This window comes from Suncus etruscus, chromosome 15, assembly GCF_024139225.1.
Source record: "Suncus etruscus isolate mSunEtr1 chromosome 15, mSunEtr1.pri.cur, whole genome shotgun sequence".
In the NCBI taxonomy this organism is placed as follows: Eukaryota; Metazoa; Chordata; class Mammalia; order Eulipotyphla; family Soricidae; genus Suncus; species Suncus etruscus.
In genome coordinates, this window is record NC_064862.1 from 30,502,192 (window position 1) to 30,524,847 (window position 22,656).

General features: G+C 50.5%; 2 long non-coding RNA genes and 1 other non-coding gene across 4 annotated transcripts; all 3 read right to left on the minus strand.

Annotated features, from left to right (window-relative positions):
• Positions 1-1,689: 1,689 nt before the first annotated feature.
• LOC126030698 (uncharacterized) lies at positions 1,690-5,110 on the minus strand. 2 transcript variants are annotated; one of them, XR_007503158.1, is made up of 3 exons: positions 5,016-5,110; positions 2,893-4,363; positions 1,690-2,524 (listed from the first exon to the last, which is right to left on the minus strand). It is a non-coding gene; the product is annotated as an uncharacterized LOC126030698 (long non-coding RNA). The 2 variants fall into 2 exon arrangements; XR_007503159.1 differs by having other exon boundaries at positions 5,029-5,083.
• Positions 4,824-4,942, minus strand: LOC126031817 (5S ribosomal RNA). Its single transcript, XR_007503642.1, has one exon. It is a non-coding gene; the product is annotated as a 5S ribosomal RNA (ribosomal RNA).
• Positions 5,111-7,006: 1,896 nt separating the features above from the next.
• Positions 7,007-15,244, minus strand: LOC126030699 (uncharacterized). Its single transcript, XR_007503160.1, has 3 exons — positions 15,181-15,244; positions 14,904-15,030; positions 7,007-7,082 (listed from the first exon to the last, which is right to left on the minus strand). It is a non-coding gene; the product is annotated as an uncharacterized LOC126030699 (long non-coding RNA).
• Between the last annotated feature and the right edge of the window lie 7,412 nt (positions 15,245-22,656).

The following is a 22,656-nucleotide window of genomic DNA, read 5'->3' on the forward strand; positions in this document are numbered from 1 at the left end:
TCCACATCCCCAAAAGAACCATGTCTACCCTCACAAGGGCTACTGTTTACTTCTTAGCTGCGAGCTAAGACCCTCCCACCAAATATGACAGTGACCCATTCCTTCCTGGCTGGGTCAGCCCCTGCCTGGTTCTGGTCACTTCCTTCCCAGAGGGCCAGAGCCTGTCCCTTTGAGGCATGTGCTCACATACTTAAATACATGTGCACACACCAGTAGTCCCCACGTCTACATTCCCACCACTCCTGCCTGTGACCATGGGGCGTGGTCCCATCTCCAAATGTCAAGTCTCTGGCTGTTCTCTCCATTGTCCCCAGACTTCAGGACACTCAGAGATGCCTGTAACCCAGTTCACACTCCCGTCTCCTCCTCATCTGCTCCCTTTCAAAGCCAAGGAATGCTAGAGAGCGCCTGGATGAGCCCTGATGTGATCCTTCATTCTGGCTGTGGTTTTCCTCCCCAAGCCCTTCCCTGTAAACCCCTCTATATTAGAGGATACTCCGTAAGAAAAGGGTTCTGAGGCCTTGAGAACTGAAAGTTGGAGCTGGAGGTGGCTGTAGGCTGTCCTTGACTATTGACAACCCCCCTCTGCTGCATTTGAATTTTGAGAGAGAGCATCTGCCAGAAATGACTTTGGAAAATCCCCTGCTCTACCCCTTCCTCATTCTGATAATCGTCTGAGAGCTTTTGTCTAAGCCATATGACTGAAGATGAGGCCCTAGTCCTGCACCACCTGTACTGGGAAGCCTCGTCCAGGCCATTGCAGCTTGTTCTGAGCATTCTCCCAGCATCCCAGGCCCTTAGAAGCCATCCCAGGTCAACTAATTTGCAGCCTGTTCTCAGTGAAGAACCAGAGATCTGACCTTTAGGGAGCTTTCTGAGCTTCCATTTCCATGCACCCACTTCTGGAGTGGGGCAGGTTAAAGGCCATTTGGTAAACAGACATGGGCGGACCAGCTGGGCACAGTCTCTAAATCCAGAAGAACCCAGTAGTCTGAATAGACTGTCCAAAGCATCAAAGACTGGCCAACCTGGAGCTGGAGTGGTGACACAAATGGTAGGACATTTGACTTGCATGTGCTAACCTAGGACCGACCTCAGTTCAATCCCCCAGTGTCCCATATGGTCCCCCAAGCCAGGAGCAAGTTCTGAGTGCATAGTCAGGAGTAACCCCTGACATCACCGGGTGTGGCCCAAAAACAAACAAAAAAAAAGCCTGGCCAACCTGGAACTCTAGGCCACAGACGGATGGAGGGCATTTGGTTAGCACCAAGTGGGGGGGCCTGTCACTGTGCCAGGCTCTCCCTAAGATCCCCAAATTAGAGGGTTCCTCTAATTTGGAAACAGGGCTGCTAAGAGGTAACTTTACAGCTATCTTTATGCTCCTCAAGTTCACAGCTCAGCTCCTCTCAGGATCCTCCTTCTCCTGAAAGGTAGACTCCTTGTTTCTCCTGGGGGTAACCCCAAAGGACCTGGGCCTCCCCAAATTCATAGATCTTATGTTGTCTTTCTCTGCCCCCCCAAAAAAAACTGATTTAAAGACAGGCATTTTGGGAGGTAATTAAGGTCCAGTGGGGGCTCTGAGAGCCAGCTGAGCAAGAGATGTTCTTAATAGCAGGACACTCACTGTCATTCCCTCTCTCTCTCTCTTCTGTCCCCTTAATCATGTGTAAAGAGAAAAGGCCAAGTGAGCTCAGGTCAGAAGGAACGATCTACAAGCCAAGCTGGAGAGGCCACAGCAGAGAAAGCACCAAGCACTGAAACCTTGGACCTCACTTAATCTCCTGCTCATCCAGCCACCCTCTCCCAGCTGCTGGTCCCCCATATGATGGCATTCCCCCCACGGACAGAACCTGCAGTGCTCTCAAGCTTGCGGATGGTTCCAGCCAGTTCCCTGAAGGATGGAACCAGGCTCTGAGCCTCACCAGCTCCCCAGGTCTGGGTATCTCACAAACCTTCCCCTTTCAGAAAAGCAGCCCCACTTTTCCCCATCCCAAGTGCTGCTCCACATAGCTCAGGCTCGCCCTAGGCCCTGCAATCCAAGAAATCACTCATAGACAAACAGCTGGAGACTTAGTCCAGCAGACGGCGCTGCCCCTTCCCGGCCACGCTCCCTGGTTCCTGTCATCCTCCCATTGGGTCCCCAGCAAGCCTTGTCCCTGGTTGCTGCAGCCCTCCCATTGGGTCCTCCTCAGGCCCCACCTCCTGGAGGTGTGGTCAGTGGGACCTTGTCCCAAGTGAGCTGTCAGGTAAACTGCTGGACATATGTTACAATCCAGTCCGCTGGAGGTCGGGAAGGTCCACAGAGGGCAGCAGGCGCCCATACCACCCAAGGACTGATCCAGGTAGGTCTTTCCTGCAGGGCATGTTGTCCCAGGTGGGAGAAGGAGGGATCAGCTAGGAACATTCCAGAGTTCCAGAAAACCACCCAAGCTGGTCCCAGCGTCGAGGCCACCAGTCCAGGCTTGTGCCAGGCTCCAAAGAGATGCCTTGGACAAGAGTTCTGCAGATGTGCTGGGCAGGACTGCTGCAAGAAGCACAAGTCTTAGGGCAAAGACACCATACTTCCCCAACACCCCAACATGGATGTCATGCCCCTCATCCAGGGGAGATACCCCAAACCCAAGCCTTAGACTGCATGGGTAGGCAGGACTCCTTGGCCAATAAGAACTATTAGGAAAGGCTCAGGGAAGAGAGGAAACTGTGAAATCAAGGGCACCCCCCACTTTGAATGGGTTAGTTCTGGGGTCCAAGAACCTTAACATCTATCTCCAGGAGACAAGGCCATGGATGAGGAGGCAGGATGTGCAGTCAGAATCTTAGGTTCTCTTTTTGTCATTCCTGCCGAGCATGCACACTTGCATGCTTCCCAGGATGGGGAACTCATTCACTCACCGAGACAGTATTCTTCTGAGTCTATTGATGCAGGCAAAACCATGTCCCCGCGGATCATCGTTGAGGGCAGCCAGGTCCCAGATCCTACTGTACTGAGTAGAGAAACAGACTGAGACCTCGGCCACATGCCAAATCCCAACAAGCATAGTGTCCCTCATCCCTCCCTGAACCCCCGACCCTCTTCTCAGATGCTGAAGTGACCCTGACCACATCTGAGTGCCTGGAGAAGGGGGCCTAGGGAGGTGGGGCTCCAGAGACCATTTTCCCCGTGAAGCTAAGCTGTTTGCATTCCTCTCCAGACCCTCCCAGATGTACCTGGCAGCGTCTAGCCAACTTTGCAGACCAGGACCACACCCAGCAGCTTACCCTGTGACCCCCATGGTCCCTCCTAGAAGATAAGGGCCAGGAGAAAACAACATTGGAATTGGGTTTCCAGAACCCAGACCAGAACTCCCTCCTAAGAATCTCCTGGAACTTAGAGGTGAGGCCTGGCATAGCACACCCCACCTCTCTTCCTCTCCCTGCACCCCAGAAAATCCTTGGGAGGGGGCCCAGGCAGACCCAGTTGGGCTCCTGTTTCCCATTCCTTCTACGCAAGAAGCAGAGGAACAAGCAACTGGAACAAGTGGGCAGAGTCCAAGAAGGCTCTGAGAGTAATGGGCGTAAACAGAGGGAAGAGACAAACCTCCCATCAAAGGGCCTCTCTGGCAGCAGTTTGGTCCCTTGTGCCCCCTCCATGGATCCTTGCAGCCCCAGGTACACCACAGTAACCACAGTCTGAGCAGTAGAAGGGCTGGGGAAGAAGCCATTGCTCACTGGTCTCATCTGGGACTCTGAAAACACCTGCAAGAACTCTCAGAGCTTGCTGTTGCAGGATTCTGGGATTTGGGGTCCAGAGATGGCGAGACACTCAGACCCCCAGCCCCAGACTGCTCAGAAGGTACATCCCATGGGCTCAGAAGGTACTACTCCCCTGCCAGGAAATGCATCCCTGGCACTGATTTCTAGGCAACATTGTTACAGGGCACCCCAACTGAGAGTAACAGCAGTAGGAGTCCTAGCTCTGCCTACACCTGATCACCAAGTTCTTATAAGTGAAACACTTAAACTCAACATTTGCTCCTGAAGAAGGAGCAGATCCAATATCAGCTTCTGTGCCAATGTAAAGGATAGAAGGGGGTGAATTTTCCCTTTTCTGGTGCTCCCTAACATGGTGGCTAAGGTCTCTGTGGCATCAAAAAAAAAAAAAAAGGAAAACAAATATGCCCCATCCTCTCCCACTTAGGCTTCCTGTGACACTCTCTCTCTTGGGGCCAGGCCCAGAATGGACAGGGCATTGGACTAGGTCTGTGTGTGGTAGGTTGTGAACTGGTAAATATGAATGAACACTTATCTGTAAAGATGCAGGCTGAAAACCCAGGAGAAACTGGAGTTCTCTCCTTTATCCTCCATCACAGGAAGTCCTCATGCTCTGTAAGAAAAACCGAGAATACTCAAAGGATCCTTGTCCGCTCCAGCATCCTCTGGACAGGCCAATGAGCTGTCCCCAGGTAGCTCCTCCCAGGCCCACCCCCCCCAGTCCTGGGCACCCAGAAACCCCTATTGTAAGCAGTCCATTGAGTTTTCCAGGAAAATTTCAGCACCTGGGCTGAGAGGACAGCGACCTAAAAATGGTGAAAGGTGGTTGTGATGGACTCTGAGCCCCTGAGCCCCACCAGGAGTAATCCCAGTGCACAAAGCCAGGAGTTCCAACCACAAAAGTTCCAACCCCAAATTATTTTCAACAGTTAAAGTCTGTATCTTTGTGTAGCACTAATGTTACAAAAACACACTTCTTGATCCCTGGGGTAGGGATGAGCTGTCTTGGAGTTAGGGATGGCTGTATCCCCCAGTTAGGTAATTAGGATCAATTTCTTTTTTTCTTTTTTTTAAGCCTACAGCACCCGGTACTCCTAGGCAATCTCCCATCCAAGTACTAACCAGGCCCGACCCTGCTTAGCTTCCGAGATCAGACGAGATCAGGCATGTTCAGGGTGGTATGGCTATAGACCCCCAGGAGCAATTTCAAATGCCCGGTTTTAGATGAATAAATGGATTAGACTCCTCTGGGGGGGTCCACTCACCCCTGGTACAGACCATGACGTGAACAAGTATCAGGAGTGTTCCACAGAGCACAGGAAGGCAAGTTCCTCAGTCCACCTGCAAGGTCCTGTTTGCATGAGCTGGTGGAAGAGACAGATCCACAGGGGCAAATAAGCATGAGAAGATTCTGTGATGAGGAGTGGGGTGGGGACAGGCAGTCAGTGGCTGGCAGGGATTTCATGGAACCAGAGCCTGTTCTAACAGGTTGGTGGTGATGGACACACACACACAACACACACACACACACATGCACACATACATACATATGAAAAAGTACTGAATAGCTTGATGGAAATGGAGAGCCACTGGACTGACTATCATCATATAAACTGAATTTATCAGGAAGTCTAGTGATTAGGAAGGGTCTTGGTACCCTGGGGGAGGGTAGCAGGCACTGGTGGTGGGTGTTGTTGGGAAAATCTTTGTAAGAAACTGTCATATAACAGTACTGTACATCATGGTGCTGCAGTAAAAAAAATGGGTGTGTGCAGTTAGAGAAATAACTATACTACCAACTATCATGACAATGGTAGTGAGTGAGAGAAATAGAATGCCTGTCTCAAATACAAGCAGAGGGTGAGGGAGGAGGAAAATGGGGCACATTGGTGGTAGGAAGGTTGCTCTGGTGAAGGGGGATGTACCTTTTTATGACTAAAACCCAACTACCAACATGTTTGTAACCATGGTGCTTCAATAAATTAAGTAATTTTAAAATTTAATTAATTCATTTTAAAAATGGAAGGGTTTTCAGAGGTCTCAAACTCAATTTACCTGGGGGCCGCAGGAGGCAAAGTCGGGGTGATCCTTGAGTGCAAAGTCAGTAGTAAGCCTTGAACATTGGGGGTGTGACCCAAACAACTAAAACAAAACAAAAAAGATTCCTCTAGGGCAGGGCCACAAAATGTTGTACGGAGGGCCGCGAGTTTGAGACCCCTGGATAAAAACAATAGAGACTGACAAGATAGTACAGTGGGTAGGGCATTTTCACATGGCTGACCTGGGTTCAATCCCTGGCACCCCATATGGTACCCCAAGACTGTCAGGAATGATCCCTGAGCACATCCAGGTATGGCTAAAAAAAAAAAATCAAACAAAAATTCTTAATTAAAAATATACTATGTCTCCCTAAAGTCAGGCCCAAAAAGAGATTGGATGAATAATACCTGCAAAAGCAAGTCTGAACACCACCAAAATACTAAGACCGAGCAAAGCAAGCTAAAAGGGGCCCCTACCTATAGGGTTCAAGAAGCAACAGTTTCTGGGGCCAGAATTTCAAACCAGTGGGAACCACAGGAGTATTTTGTTTGTTAGTTTTTGGTTTTTTGGAGGGGAATGGGGACCTGGCTACACTCGGGGATTACTCCTGGCTCTGTGCTCAAAGCTCTTGGCAGGCTCAGAGGACCATATGGAATGCTGGGGATCGAACCCAGATTGATTCTGGGTCAACAGTGTGCAAAATTGTGTCCTATCAGTGTGCTATCTCTCTGGCCCCACCACAGGAATATTTTAGGCTTATAAATGCTCTATATCTAAATTTAGCTGGAGGACAACATGAGGGCCTAAGTGGATCCCCCATATTAATAAGGTCCCTTGGCTGGATTGTAACCTTGTCCAAAATCTTTTAGATGTGCCATATTTTTGTAGCAAAAGATGCACTTTCCCCACCCACCCCCTGTCCAAAAAACCTAAAACTATGTGCATCTTATGATTTGGTGCCTCTTATAAAGCAAAAAATACGGTAATTCCTCTGACCTTAGATGCAGGACCAAGAAGGTCCAGAGCAGAGGTCAGACAAAAGACACAGCATCTCAGTGACCCATTTTCTATGCACACCCCACTTCAGGCCTGGGAGTCCATCTGAAGCTCTGGTTGAGGCATCACATAAGAGGATCCCAGGGCCCCCCCTCCCTCACAGAAACAAGAATTCACCCATCCCGACACCTGCCCCCAAGGTGCACAAGAGAAAAGGGGTCACCTGGGTGATTTCTTCTATGCTTTTGGGGTCACAATGTCTGGAACCACATGGATAAGCAGGGAGAGGCTTTGAGCTGTCGTGAAGAGAAGAGGTGGGAGGACAATTACAATACAGAACAACCGATGAGCTCTGATGTACTGACTTGGCCAAAATTGACCTCTTGGGGGCTGGAGTGATAGCACAGCTGTAGGGCATTTGCCTTGCACGTGGCTGACCCGGGACAGACCCAGGTTTACCCCTAGCATCCCATATGGTTCCCTGAGCCTGCCAGGAGTAACTCCTGAGCTCTCCAGGTGTGCCACCCACCCAAAAAACTGTTGACCTCCTAGATGCAGACAAAGCAGGAAGCTGGGAGGCTGCAGGGCAGACCTGGTGCCAGTATCTACCCCAGTGCATGGCACTACCACCAGCCTTAATAAAGTACCCATCTAATTCTGAAGCCTCATCCCCCACCCTTTCTCCCTAGGTAACTTGACCTTACCTGCAAGACCCCGCCCATTCCTGAGAGGGGTCTTGGAAAAGGTAGATAAGGCCTTTGACCCAGGGGATTAGGACCTTTTGCCTTTTGCTTTTGGTCTTTGGCCAGGATGGAAGTCAAATGAAGATGGCTGAAAGGAGTTAAGATGCAGGGCAAGCTAAGAATAGCAAATGCTTGAAAGGTTATGATATAGGCCACACATGTCGTGTTAGGGTATGAATAAAGTTGATGCTTCCTGATGCCTGTCTCTGGATGAGTTTGATTCCGCCATTCACCTAAACCTGGGACCCGCCAGCTGAATGGGGATTGTGGAGCCATGTGGCCTGGGATGGCAGAGAAAAATCCCTCCATCTCTATCCACCTCCATCCAGCACCATCGTTAATTATTTAATGCTACATAATTCCACTCCCTGACCCAGTCCATATCCCTTGGGGCCCATCTTCTTCCCCCACCCCCCAGGCTGCAGTGACAACAGTCTTCTGGTTCTCTCACTTCCTTTCAGACCCTCAAACCTGTGGCACACACACCAACCTCCCTAGACCCTTTCACTCCCTCTGCTCAGGGCGCCGCTTCTATGGCGCTTCTATGGCGCCTCTATCAGGAGGCTTGTATATGAAATGCCTCATACTACAAATCTGCAAGGAGGTGGCATTTAGGAATCCCCTGGGTTTGGTGCTTGCTTTCTCCCTTGACTCTGGAATAAAACTGCTGCTTGAAGAGAGGTGACATGTATGGGACACTTTGCACTTGACTGTTCTGGATGACTAAGTGCCTGAAGTTATCAGATCCTGAGTGACAGGAAATGCTTCCCCAGAGTGTTACTGAGAGAACAGTTTCTATCATTATTTTGCTCTGGGCTACCTTCAGTGCAGCAGATTAAACCAGGCTCAGTCACATGCAAGATAAGTGCCATAACTCCAAATTATTTCTGCAGGCCAGGAAACAAGTTTTTTTTAATTGTTTTTGTTTGTTTGTTTTTGTTTGTTTGCTTGCTTGTTTTGTGGGAAGAAGCATACCCGAGTGTGTTCAGGTCTAAGTCTGGCTCTGTACTCAGGAATCACTCCTCAGGCACCATCTGTTGTAAGCGGGGGTGGAACTCAGATCAGTTCCATGCAAAGCAAATGCCTTAACCCATGTGCTATCACTCTAGCCCAGAAAACACCAGTTCTTTGTTTTTGTTGTTGTTGTTGTTGTTTTGGTTTTTGGGTCACACCCAGCAGCGCTCAGGGCTTGCTGGGGGTTACTGCTGGCTCTATGCTCAGAAATCGCTCCTGGCAGGCTCGGGGGACCATATGGGATGCCGGGATTTGAACCACTGTCCTTCTGCATGCAAGGCAAATGCACTACCTCCATGCTATCTCTCTGGCGAAAACAACAGTTCTTAATGAATTCATGACCATCCCTGAAACAGAAACCTCGATATCCATATCACCCTCAAAAAAAAAAAAAAAATCCCTGAGCTGCAGAAAAAGAAACACAAGGAAAGTTAATATATTTCTTGGAAATTGACTCTAATTTTAAGTGCCTTTACCTACTATAAAACTCTTCCCCAAAAGGGGGTAGATTCTTTTTTTTTTTTTTTTTTGGTTTTTGAGCCACACCCGGCAGTGCTCAGGGGTTACTCCTGGCTGTCTGCTCAGAAATAGCTCCTGGCAGGCACGGGGAACCATATGGGACACTGGGAATTTGAACCAACCACCTTTGGTCCTGGATCAGCTGCTTGCAAGGCAAACGCCGCTGTGCTATCTCTCCAGGCCCAAGGGGGTAGATTCTATTATTTTCTCCATTTTATAGATGTGGAAACTGGGGTTCAGAATAAAGGGAACTTGCTCCATGGCTAGAAAATGATACCAATAGACTTATTTGTTGGTTTTGAAGCCCGGTGCTCAGGGTTTGCTCCTGACTATACTGAGGAATCACTCCTGGCAGGTTTGGGGGACCATATGGGATGCCAGGAACGGGACCCAGATTGGCCTGGTGCAAGGCAAACGCCCTATCCACTGTGCTATCGCTCTGGCCCAGACATCAATAGATATTAAACAAAGTAGCTGAATCCCAAATAACTTGGGGGAGACTAGCTCTTTATAGGAAGGGGATTAAAGGACAGCAGCCAGCCCTGTGTCCGTGCATCTATTAAGGAAGGTGCCGGAACCAAGCTGATTCCTAAATCTACCACAAGTGGATTCAAGACCAAAGCTTCCCAAGCTCCAGGAAACTGATGAAGTTTAGCTCTACGACAGTAGGTGGCGCTGTGTGGTAGTTACACCACCATCAGACTAGATCTGGGTTCAAGGTTCAAGACCCGGCCCTGCTAGGGATTTGTTCTCTGACTGGAATGAAATCACTTCAGCTCTTTTCTCATCTGTGAAGCCCAAATACCGGACCTATCAGGGTGTCTACTCCACGCTGCAGCATCCGTCTAGAACTAGGGCAAATGAATGATTGCTGTTAATCACCAGCCTCTCCCTTCTGGCCATGGATCAGCCAGTAGCTCCCAGGGGCTGGGGGGGCAGGGGCCCACCTGGCACCATAAGGGAAAAAGGAACACCTGCTTCATGACAAAGGAGCAGATGTCGCCCCGCCAGCCTCTCCCCTCTGCCTGAGTATCTCTGTCTATTGTTCTGCAGCGCCAGCTGACAGATGAGTCGGGAGCAGGGGACCAGAGAGGGATCCCTGGAAACAAAGGGTCAGGCTGTATTTAGTCATTCACTAAACCCTACACAAAGGGCCCTGAGCCCCAGAAACGCCACGCTTCCAACAATCAAGCCTCCCCCCACAAGGAGAACCAACAGCCCCAATACAAATAAAAGCAAATAACTCAGGCTGGAAAAATAGGACTTGCCTTCCATGCGTTTGACCCCCGTATGACCCTCAAGTTTGGTTCCGTGAACACTGTGAAGGGTGGGAAATCCCTGTATACAGAGCCAGGAGTAAGCCCTGAGCACAGCTGGGTGTGGCCCCAACACTAACAAAATTTTAAAAAGTGAAAAAAAATGTTTTAAAGTGAATAACTAAACAACAATATAACAGTGTTGGGGCCGGAGAGATAGCACATTGGTAAGGCATTTGCCTTAGATGCAGAAGGACGGTGGTTTGAATCCCAGCATTCCCTGAGCCTGCCAGGAGCGATTTCTGAGCATAGAGCTAGGAGTAACCCCTGAGTGCTGCCAGGTGTGACCCAAAAAAACAAGAAAATAAAGAAGAGTTGTAGTCATAGTTCAGGTGTTAAGGCACCCGAGTTCCAGTGAGATCCTAAGCACCAAACAGGATTCCATAAGCACCTCCAAAGCAATTTCCAAACATTGTAAAGGAGTAACCCTCAAATGCAACTAATGTGGCTTAACAAACCCCCCACACACACACACACACATAATATTCCTGGGTTCAGTGGGTAAACTCAGCAGGACATACAGCAGAGAGAGAGCCTGAAGATATATATTATAACACCAGAGGGTGTTGAGCACTTCAGAACACCACTGGATAGCCTCACAAGAAGAATCCCACTTGGGAGATGGGGAAACTGAGGCTCAGAGAAGAGGAGCTTATTGACGTGGATAGCGAGCAGAAGCAAGGGCAGACAGTAGGGCCTATGTAACTCTCAACCCTAGTCTTGCAAAAGACAAGGCCCAAACTCTATGATTACTACAAACAGCTTAATCTTGGCCTGGTAGGAAACATAGACGAGATCCAATGCCAGGTCCTGAGGAATGGGTGTGAGGAAGGGGTGACACGCTGACAGGTACAAGGTGCTGAGTGATCTGGTACCCAGGAAGTACTAACCCTCCTAAGGGGTTTCTGCAAAGGGAGAAAACTTGCAGCCAAACCCATCAGGTGTGATAGTTTTCAGTGTCTGTAGTAGACCATATCATGGGGATTTTCCATCATAAGTAACACAGAGAGGATCTAAGCAAGCCCACAGTAAGTAGGGCAATTGCCTTGCATGCAGCCGACCCAAGTTTGATTCCCAGCATCCCATATGGTCCCCACAGCCTGCCAGGAGTGATTTCTGAGCACAGAGCCAGGTGTAACCCCTGAGCATCACAGGGTGTGGCCCAAAACCAAAAGAAATAAAACTAAAAAATAAATAACACAGAAAAGAAAACATGAAACTGGGAAATGGAATGTTCTGAGCTGCTGGAAAGATTGAAGCTTTCTTCTCCATGTGTCCAGGGTTCTTTTCCAAACCTCCTACAATTTTTATGCATTTTATTGGACTTCTTAACCACTTTTTATCTTCTCTTTATGAGCTGTTCAACAAGGGATTTTGGTGAAAGAGTCCCCCAGTTTAATCCTTATGATTGAATCATGTCATGGGGATTGTTGGACTTGTTCTTATGGCCCCCATATGCACCAATAATGCCACGTGGCATTGCTCCTTTTTTGCATAGGCACATTAAAATGTGAAAATACTATACATACAAATAAGATCCTATCTAATAGAGATTGGAATACACAAATCTTGTAGTGCAAAGGGACCTTACACCCTGAACATTGACATAATGACCTGGCACAGGCCTCAGAAGAAAGGGCATTTTCCATTCACCCCTGAACCAGGGAAGCCATCCATGAAACATTCAAGTTTGTCTATAACATCACCTGGAAGCAATCCTCTACCACGGAAGACCCTACCACTGCTCAGACATCGACCTGCTCAAAAGAGACTTCCCTTAACACTGAGAAGACTTAACAACAACGACCTGCTTACAGGACAGGGCTTCCTGCATTGCCCTTTAATGGTGAGGTGAAACGAGAGGACGCTCCACATCCTGACTGCAATACAGGATATGCAGATTCCAGGATCTTTAATACAGAAACATGATACCAACAACAGAGACTGTGTGAAAAGTGTGTTGGCACTATGGACAATGTCTTGGATTGGACGATCTAACTTGCCTGGAGCCTAGAGTTGATCTTATGCCAGGAAACTTCAGGGGTAGGGTCTCTTTATATTTAGGCCAAGGTTATTCCTCTTCATGCCCCTCATATTTTGGTGGGCCTATGCAAACAACAATTGCCACTCTAACACCGTTTTTACTGTGTTCCTTTGACTCTAATCCTTAAAAAAAAAAACTTAAAATTTGAGGTTAACTTAAGCTAATATGCATGTACGTGGAAATGTAAAAAATACTATGCCTCTAATGTTTAAGGAGTTACGTAAGTTTTATGGCTTTAGATTGCTTTGTGTGCTGTTAAGAAATATTATAATGTGTTACAATCTGGGGACTTGAGGGACAAAGTAATTGTACATGGATTCTGTTTTATTTATCTTAACGTTCTTCGGCTGAAAGTTCAAAGTTAAGATATCAGCAAGGGGACTTCTTCTGAGAATTATGTTATGGGTGATTGTCCTTCCACTGTAACTTTACCTTGTCCTCTTTCTTTGCATCTTTGTTCTCATAATTAAAAAGAAAAAATATGAAAAAAAAAAACCTAAGTCCTAAAAATAAAAAAAAAAAGCTCACGTGTTTATGCAGGCATGGAGAAAATGGTTTCTAAAATTAGTAATGGTAAGGAGTTAGAATCCCTCAGATGAACTTCAATCCTTTCTCCCTAAATAGTGGAGAGGCTAAAATTGGAGGGAGGGGGCCATAGTGACAGCCCAGTGGTAGGGCTTTTGCCTTAAAGCCAGCCAACCCAGGTTCGATCCCCAGCATCCCATATGGTCCCTTGAGCCTGCCAGGAGTAATTTTTGAGTGCAAGAGCCAGAAGTAACACTTAGGCACAGCTGGGTGTGGCCCAAAACATAAATAAATAAATAAATAAATAAATAAATAAATAAATAAATAAATAAATAAATAAATAAATAAAAATTGAGGGACAAGGATGACAAGGGGGTCCACCGGAGCTGGGCGTCACTTCATAAGAAAGGGCTGGCCTGGAGGCTCAGGGAGTGTTTTCAGTAATTCTTCCCACCAACATTAACCCAAAACTCATGTCACCAAAACCAGGTGCTGGCAAGCAATGTCCCCAGGAACCATCTTAGCCTGGATTCCACCAGGGCTCTGGGCTTGGGGTGAGGAGAGAGGCCCAGGCCACGTTGCCTCCCCACCCCACCCCACCCCCCTTGGTGAGACCAGCTGCCTGGTGAGTGAGTGAGTGAGTGGGTGGGTGGGCAGTTGGGGGGCCGCGTGAACCTCCCTCCAGATGCCCAGTGCTCCCGCTGACTCATCCGTCATCCCTGGCACGTGGCACGGACATTTGTGTAAGGGAGCCACACCCCTGGTGCCTGAGAATCGCTGTTCTCGAGTGTGCCAGAGAAATTACTCATCCCTGCCCTGATCCCCATCCCCTCTGCCAGGCTACCCTGAAACTCCTAGAGGCTACCAAACTAGGATACATGCGCTTTGGAGAAATCCTGGCACCCACCCTCTGGGCCCTACAGGGCTGTGGGACCCAGGGCTAAGGCACCCAGAAAAAAAAACAAAGCCACCTCCGGCCTAATCTCCCAACCAGGCCCCCCACAGCAGGTGGGGGTGACTTTCCAGTGGCGGGCACCGCAGTGGCTTGTGCATGCCAGCCACTGTGGCGCGCCGCAGCCTTAGGACCAGCCCTGGAATGGGGGCGGGAGGGGGCATGCAGGTTCCCCACATACACACCGACTGGATGCCCTGTATAGGATCAAGTTGGTGGGGTTGTTGTCTTTAGCCCAGGGTCCTCTGGGGTTCTTTTGGCACCGTCCAAACCCAATCTGCAGCCTCTCCGGAGAGGGTTTCCAAAAGATGGGGAGAGAAGAGAACCCAGGACCCTCCTTAGGGACAGAATCAGAGCCAGCGCGCGGATTGTGTGACCTTGGACTTGTCGTTAGCCCTGTCTGTCGCATCTCGAAGTTACAGAGTCCCAGGGGAGCTGGGCACCGGCAGCATGATTGCGGGTGTGCGCCAAGTGGAAATGGGGGGGGGGGCAACCTTCTCCCTTCCTTGGGGGCCGTTCAGGACAGTTGAAATGTGCTTCCCCAGGGAGGTCGACCCAGCAGAAGGGTATGGGGGGCACAAAAGACCCAGCCCCACCACCTCCAGTGACCCCCACCTGGGCTCTGTGCGAGTTTGGGCCAGTTATCAGCTAGCCTGGAGTGCCTAGGAGGCATCTCATCTGGAGGGGCCGCAAGAGGAGGGTCTTTGTTCCCCCTTAGATCCTAACTATGAGACGGGGCCGCAAGAGGAGGGTCTTTGTTCCCCCTTAGATCCTAACTATGAGACACCCCAACCTGGGCGTAGGTTGGCCCTCCACCCTGCCAGCCTTCCCCTTTCTGCCTTCCCAGGGCCCCACCCAGGTTTGGGAAGAAGTCGGGGAGGGGGTTCTGCTCCTCTTCCCAAAGCAAGACCCTTTGGGCAACGTTTCCCATCCCTCTGGGCCCGGCTTGGGGCCCCCAGCAGCTCCCCTGGACCTCCTCTTCGGGGCGCAGGCGACGGGCTTACCTTTGGGCGCGGTCCTGCGGTGCCAGTGCAGAAGGCTCTTTGTGCCTCGCCGGGGCTCTCGGCGCAGAAGTGGGGGAGCCCTGCAAGCGCCTCCCCTCGCCAGCCCCTCCCTGCATTGGTCCGCAGCCTCCCCCCACCCCCTTCCCTCGGGTCCCCCCTGAGCCAGCTTTGTAGCTGCTGCAGCGCGCATGAAATTTTAATGCAGGCAGGCACGGCTGGCAGGCGTGTGGGAAGGGGTGGGAGGGTCCCAGCTCGCCACCCCGCACCTCTGCAAGACCCTCTGCTCCTTCCCCGAGTAGGATAATGGGGGGGTGAGGTGGGGAGGCCGCCCCCGAGGCACAAAGGGGCCAGCGGGCAGGGAGCTCGGCCCTCCCTCCGCATCCCCGCCCGCCCGCGCCGTTGCCATGGCAATGCTTGCCGGGCTGGACCAGAGGAGCGCAGGGGAGGAGGGAGGGGAGAGGATGGGAGCTCCCCAGCGCCCACCCCTAGACCCCGATGCTAGAGAGGTGACCCACCTCTCCCCCAGGCCCAACCTGGGCACAGACTCTGCCTCTGCCCCTTCAATATACCTTTGGGAGGGGGCTGTGAGGGTGGTGGGGGTCACCCCAGGCCTTGAGCCTGATAAATAGCAAACATTTGGTGGGGCTCTGGGTATGTGTATATGTGGGGTGTGTGTGTGTGTGTGTGTGTGTGTGTGTGTGTGTGTGTGTGTGTGTGTAGGTGTGGCGCTGGGGGTGTTTGAGTGTGGCTGGTGGGGGTGGATGGGTGGGGGGTGGGAGGTGGGGGGGTGGGGGTGGGTAAGGGCAGGGAGTTTGGGTGGAACCACCCACATTGGTGCCCAGGAGTTATTCCTGAGCTCTGTACTTAGGGATCACTCCAGGCAGTGCTCAGGGGACCTTTTTGGGTGCTGGGGGTCAGCTTGGGTTGGTCTTGCATAAAGCAACTACCTGAACCCCTATTCTATCTCTCCAGTCCCCTTGGCCTGTGCTTCTTTACCTGACCTCTGTTTAGTCGCTACTTTGTGCAAATCAAGGACCTAGACCAGCAACGTCCACCAAACCCCATTTTTGCTAACTTGTTGAAAAATTCACATTCTGGCAGGGGTCCTCAAGCTTTTTAAACAGGAGGCCAGTTCACTGTCCCTCAGACCATTGAGGGGTCTGACTATAGTAAAAACAAAATTTATGAACAAATTCTTTTTTTTTTTTTTTTTTTTTTTTTTGCCACACCTGGCAGTGCTCAGGGGTTACTCCTGGCTGTCTGCTCAGAAATAGCTCCTGGCAGGCACGGGGGACCATATGGGACACCGGGATTCAAACCAACCACCTTTGGTCCTGGATCAGCTGCGCTGCTGTGCTATCTCTCCAGGCCCGATGAACAAATTCTTATGCACACTGCATATATCTTATTTTGCAATGAAGAAACAAAACAGATACAAATACAAGATGTGGCCCACGGGCCATAGTTTGAGGACCACTGAGGGGCTGGAGAAATAGCACAGCTGGTAGGGCGTTTGCCTTGCACACAGCAGGCTCGGGTTCAATCCCCAGCACCCCATATGGTCCCGCGAGACTTCCAGGAGAAACTTCTGAACACAGAGCCAGGAGTAACCCCTGATCACCACTGGGTGTGGCAAAAACAATTCACATTTTCAGCCCCTTTCCCCAGAACTGTTGGATCGAGGCTTGGGCATGGGTTCCAGAAATCTTATTTTTAACACACTTTGCAGAGATTTCAATTTCCAATCGACCTGTGCCCTTCCATCAAGGACAGATAGGAATGGAATCAAGCTTGAGAGAGTAAGCTGCTAGCTAACCTTGCATGCATCCAACCCCACATCTGCATAGGATCCTGGGAGCCACCATCAAGCACAGAGCCAGGAGTAGCCCCTGAACACCAATCAAGTATGGTCCCCAAACAAAAACAAATCAACCCTGGAGAGATGTGTGGGTCAAAACCCAAATATGCTGGAACCAGAGAGAAAGCACAGTGGGTAGGGTGTTCGTCTTGCACACAGCCAAACTGAGTTCAATCCCCATCATCCCATTTGGTTCCCCAAGCCTGCCAGGAGAGATTTTTGAGTGAAGAGCTGGGAGTAGGGCCTGGAGAGATAGCACAGCGGCGTTTGCCTTGCAAGCAGCCGATCCAGCACCAAAGGTGGTTGGTTCGAATCCCGGTGTCCCATATGGTCCCCCGTGCCTGCCAGGAGCTATTTCTGAGCAGACAGCCAGGAGTCACCCCTGAGCACTGCCGGGTGTGGCCCAAAAACCAAAAAAAAAGAGAGCTGGGAGTAACCTCTGAGTGCCACTGGGTTTGCCCTTCCCCCAAAAAAGAATAGCATACTGAGGTGAAGGACATAACTCAGGAGGTCAAGTGTGTAGAGCATCTGCTCTCCAGCTCCACATGCCTCTTCCCCAAGCACCTCTGGTATCCCTGGAGGCTGCAAGGGGACACCCCAACACAGCTGGAGGAAACAGGTCTGCATCTCCCCCCACTCCCAGCATCACTGAGAACCAAAGACTGTAACTGTGGTGGATGGGGCACATGGGGAGGTTGTGTCTGTCTCATTGCCTGATGCTAAGCTTATTCTGAGCTTAGCGCTCAGAATCAGAGTGTGAGAATCATGCCTTCCCCTCTCATTTGTCTCTCGTGGGTGCATTTATCATCACTATCGCTCCCATCAGGAAGGCCCTGAGAGGTTCTGAGAGAAGCCCCCCAACACCAGGAGTAGCCCTGCGGCCATGAGCCCATCCCTTTAAGTTTCCCCACCTCCTAGTGGGACCCTGTTTCTACCCCCAGCCCTGATCTTCAGATATCTTCAATCCCAGGGCTGGAGAGATGGTTCAGGAAGTGGAGTGGGGGGCTGGAGTGCTAGCACAGCAGTAGGGTATTTGCCTTGCACTGGGTCAGTGCTTCTCAATTATTTTGTGTCATGCCCCCCCTAGGAAGAAGAAAACATTTTTCGAGGCCCTCCCACGCGACTGTAAATAATACCTTTATTAAAATCTTTCTAAAAAAAGAAACTTTAACCTGCAAAACAAAATAAATCAAATAATTTGAGCTGACTTTTTCATCAGAGGTGATGTCTGGATTAATGGCTACAATGAGCACGCTTTTCGAAGCATAGCTTTTCGAAGCGGGATTTGAAGCAGGACACAGCAACTCTCAGCTCCAGAGACATACAGACATAAACACAGCTTGTTTTGACAGTGTTTACTGAAGTCAAATGCACCACCCTTTACGGAGCCTCGAGCCTCCCCCCTGGGGGCATGCATTCCACTATTTGAGAAGCACTGCACTGGGCCGACCCAGGATGGACCTGGGTTCAATCTCCGGCATCCTATATGGTCCCCCAAGCTAGGAACAGTTTCTGAGCACAGAGCCAGGAGTAACCCCTGAAAGCCGCCAGGTGTGACCCAAAAACTAAAACCTAAAAAAAAAAAAAAGAAAAAAGAAAGAGAGAGAAAGACAGAAAGGGACAGAGAGAGAGAGAGAGAGAGTGACAGAGAGACAGAGAGAGAACTGGAGTGGAGGTTGTGCTGGCAGGACCTCGAAACTGGAGCCTGAGCACTGCAAGGTCCCTGAGTGCGGAGGGACAAAGCCCTGCTGGGACAAGGTCAGATGATCGAGGTGAGACGATGAGTCACTGGCTCAAAAATGACTCAAGGGTGGAGCACAGGTTTTCTGGAACCTCCGTTCAATCCCCAATGCCGCAAAGTCATCCAAGCACTTCCAGGAGTAGCCTCAAGCATCACCACTCAGGAATCAATCAGGAACCCCCCAAAGTGGAGACTTGTTATTGTAGGGGTGGTGAACCATCTACTTCTCTAAAATGTGCTTGTCCCATCCTATGCCAGCAAAGCCCAAAATTCTAGGCTTTCCCGCAGTCTTTGAAACTTTCATCCTGGACCAGGTACCAAGCTGGCATCAGATAGTGATCTGCCCTTGGATCACTGAGCTTTGTGATTGGCATGGTTCTGGCAAGGAACCCTGGCAGGGTGTGCCCACTGGTGCCAACCAGCCTTCTCATTTCAGGGACCCAAAGTAAGAGAGGAAAAGAGGTTCTTGGCCAAGGTCACTGGAAGTCCCCACTATTCCTCAGTCCAAACATGCTTCTGTCTGCCTCACAGCATTTGTGCTTCTCTGTGTACAAAGGGAGTGCCAGCGTGTGGGTGACTGAGACCTGAGACCAAGATCCAAGAGATCCGAGATCTGAGATCCAAGATCTGAGACCACCCCTCCCTGGCCCCTGCTTCCTCTTGAACCAAGTCCCCCTCACCCTACCCAGCACAGCTGAGCCTTCTCCATCACCCCTACCTGGGGCTCCACCTGCCAACCTGGGCCCTCCCTACTGTTTCCCCAGCAGAAGGTTCTGGAAATGCTCAGCTGACACTGCTGCTCCCCTGCCCTCCACCCTTGGAGGGATCTACCCCGTGGGAAAGGCCTTGCCTCTGTCCCCCTCCTTGTCTGTGTTCCCCTCCTTGTCTGTGTCCCCCTCCAGTCTCCCCCTCCAGTGCCAGGCACTCCCTGCAGCTGTGGGAACTTCCTCCAGCCTGGGTGGGGGCCAGAGTGGTCCAGGAGGACCAGGACAGGGCCCCAGCCTCGGGTTCTCCTGCTACCTATTAACTCCTGTGTTGCACAAATGTAAGTATACATATGGGCATTCACAGCACACAGACACATTCACACAGATACTCATTCAGACACACGTAAGTGCACACACATTCACACAGACATACGTCCTCACAAAGGCACTCACACAGAGACACACACAAACACACGCCAGAGACACACAGACCTTCATAGACACATTCACACAGATGCAGGAAGCTCACGCACACGAAGCTCTCCATGAAGACAAACCTGGTCTCTTTCCCACCGCACTGGGCTGGGGTCTCCCACCAGGAGGGTCCGAGCAAACAGCACCGAATCCCGACAAGGAAATGCCTCTGCAAGACCCTTTCACAGCTGCACAGAGAGACACCCAGGAAAACAAGGGGCTCGGCCAGGTTCCAGGCAGGCACAGGGTCCCCAGGGCCCCACATTCCCTTGCTGACCTTCCCTGCAGCAGAGCTGCAGTCTACTCCCAGTGTTGGTCTGATTTGACCCTTCCACTTAGCCACTGTGCTTTGGTCCTGGCACCAAACACCTGCTCTCAGCCCCCCTTGCTGCCTCCCATCCCTAGCAGCCATGGTCCTTGCTGGATCCCAAGAGGCCCCCACCTGCCTACTTCAGCGCCCCCAACTTTGAAGAATAGCAGGTAGGTGGTGCAGGCTAACCGTGCTGACCCAGCTGTTCCCGACTGCCAGAACACTGAACAGAGACATGCTCCATGCATGTCCTAACCCCCACCTCCCCATTCTAGGGACAAAGAAACTGAGACCCAGGGGACAAGGCTAGGAGGTCAGCACCAGAAGTCTGCATCCAGACCCATCCAGGGCTTCATGGAGCACTTCTGGCAGGTGTTTCCGGACCCCAGCCCAGACCCCAGGGGATCCTGAGCATCTCCTGCCTGATGAGGCCGTCCAGACCCCCCCACCCCCGCCCCACACACCCCGCACAGCCATGCGCATGCGCCAGAGCCCTTTTGCAGTGCCGTGCATTATTTATTTATGAGACAGATCTGGGTTCTCTGCTAACAGCCTGGACGACGCAGGAGGCTGCGGGCAGAAGGTTTCAAAGCCAAAAGCCTTGCAAGAGAAAAGATGGAGTGAGGCCCAGGAGCCCAGATGCCAGCTGGAGCCTCCCAGCTGCCTGCAGGACCTAGAGAGAGGCTGGGGCAAAGTGATCTGGATTTCTCATTCATTCCCTTTGCACTCTGGACTGCTGGGGGTTATGGGGGGGTTATAGGGGTGTTGGCAAAATAAGGAATGAAGTTATCACCCCCTCGTTTCATCCTCCCCACCAAATTCTGCAAGGCAACGCTTCTTTTACCCACTTTACCAAGGAGAAAAGCATGGCTGATGGTGCCCCCTCTGAAGTATAACCCTGCTAAAAGGGAGGGGAATTACTTGGTTACATAAAACCCAGCTCAGTACGAGATGAAGTGAAAAAAAGCGAGAGTGATGGAAGAAAGAAACTTGGAGTTAGGAGTCAAGCTCTTGCAAATGCCTGCCAGCTGGTTCTACCCAGCTGTCCAATAATGGGCTTATACACAGGTTCTGAGCATCCTGGCAGCCATGACAAAGAGGGAATGTCATTAGTTGCATCCATGTTTAAGGTCTGTAAGGAGTGAAACAAGATGCAAAGAGACAGCACCTCTGGTATTGAGAACAGAGAAGGAATATCAGGCCTCCTAGTGTCATTTCAGGCCACTTCTTTTCTAGGGACTATTCCATCAAACCATTCCCAATCCTGCTTCCCCCCATCTCAACCCCTCCTACTGCACCCCCCCCCCCACCCATCCTGTGTCCCACCCTCTCCACCATTGCTCCTAACTGTATTCCCAATAACGTGCTTTCACATATCACCACTAGGTGGCGGTACAGTGCAGGCTTCCTGGGCTGGCCTTCTTGCTGGAGGGTGGGATGGATGGGCCCCAGAAACCTGGACGCCTTGGGTTGAACCCCCCGTGAAGAAATGTATTTCGTTCTCATCAACATCAGGCTGTGCTCCTTCTAAAGGGGTGATAGAAGCACGGGCCCAGGAGAGAGAGGAGTCCTGGGTTTGAATTCCACTTCTGTCTTTTGGTTCTCTGGCCAAGGATTGAGCATATTAACTTTCTTCTCTCAGCCTGTCTTCACATCTGCAAAAAAGGTGATGAGGCGAGCAGGGGGAGAAGAAACTGAGACTGAGACATGAGTACTTTCACCAAGAGGAGCCAGGAAGGGGGAGAACCAAGAGTTTCTGAGCCTCAGGGAAGGGGGAAAAGGGAAAGGTGTTTCTTTGATTCCCTTCCTGGAAATAAAAGTTACCCGGTTTCTTACTTCAGGCTGACATGGGACCTGGTGAGCTTCTCTAGGCCTCCTATGCTCTGAGCAGGTGGGTGTAAAAATACAAAGAATTCTGGATCGGAGTAATAGCACAGCAGTAGAACATTTACCTTGCATGCAGCCTACCCTGGATGGACCTGGGTTCAATCCCCAGAATCTCATATGGTCCCCTGAGCCTCCCAGGAGCAATTTCTGAGCGAGGAGTTAGGAGTAGACCCTGAGCACTGCAAGGTGTGGCCCCAAAATATAAACAAACAAACAAATAAATAAAAGCATTCTTTTCAAGTGTGAACAATAGAAATCTATCTTCAAATTTCTTCAACCTAGAAACAAGGGGAGTAAAGGAAAGAGGGACTTTTTTTTAAATGATTTATAAGATAAAAAGTTCTTGGAGGCCTGGGGAGGAAGGAGATAGCTCAAGATGCTAATGGCCAGAGAGATTATACTGCCTTGCATGCACTCAACTCCATTTGGTGCCTGTTCCACATATGGAACCCCAAGCACCTCCAGGAATAATCTGTGAATGCGGAGGCAAGAGGAAGCCCACATCACCACAAGGTGGGGCCCCCAAGGTGTGGCCTCTCTCAAATAAAACAAAATAAACAGACTGAACGTGTGCAAACTCCATAGCACATGATCCCATGAATATGCTGGGAGTGACCCCTAAGCACCAAAATGAGAGAGAAGCCTAGTTATGTATGCTCGCCAACCCCAGAGAATGTTCTAGAATGTCTCAGTAATAGCAAGGGTAGCACAGTCATCTCAGGGCTCTGTTTTCCCCTGCATTGAATTTGTTTGGCACGTTTCAAGTTTCTGTCAAA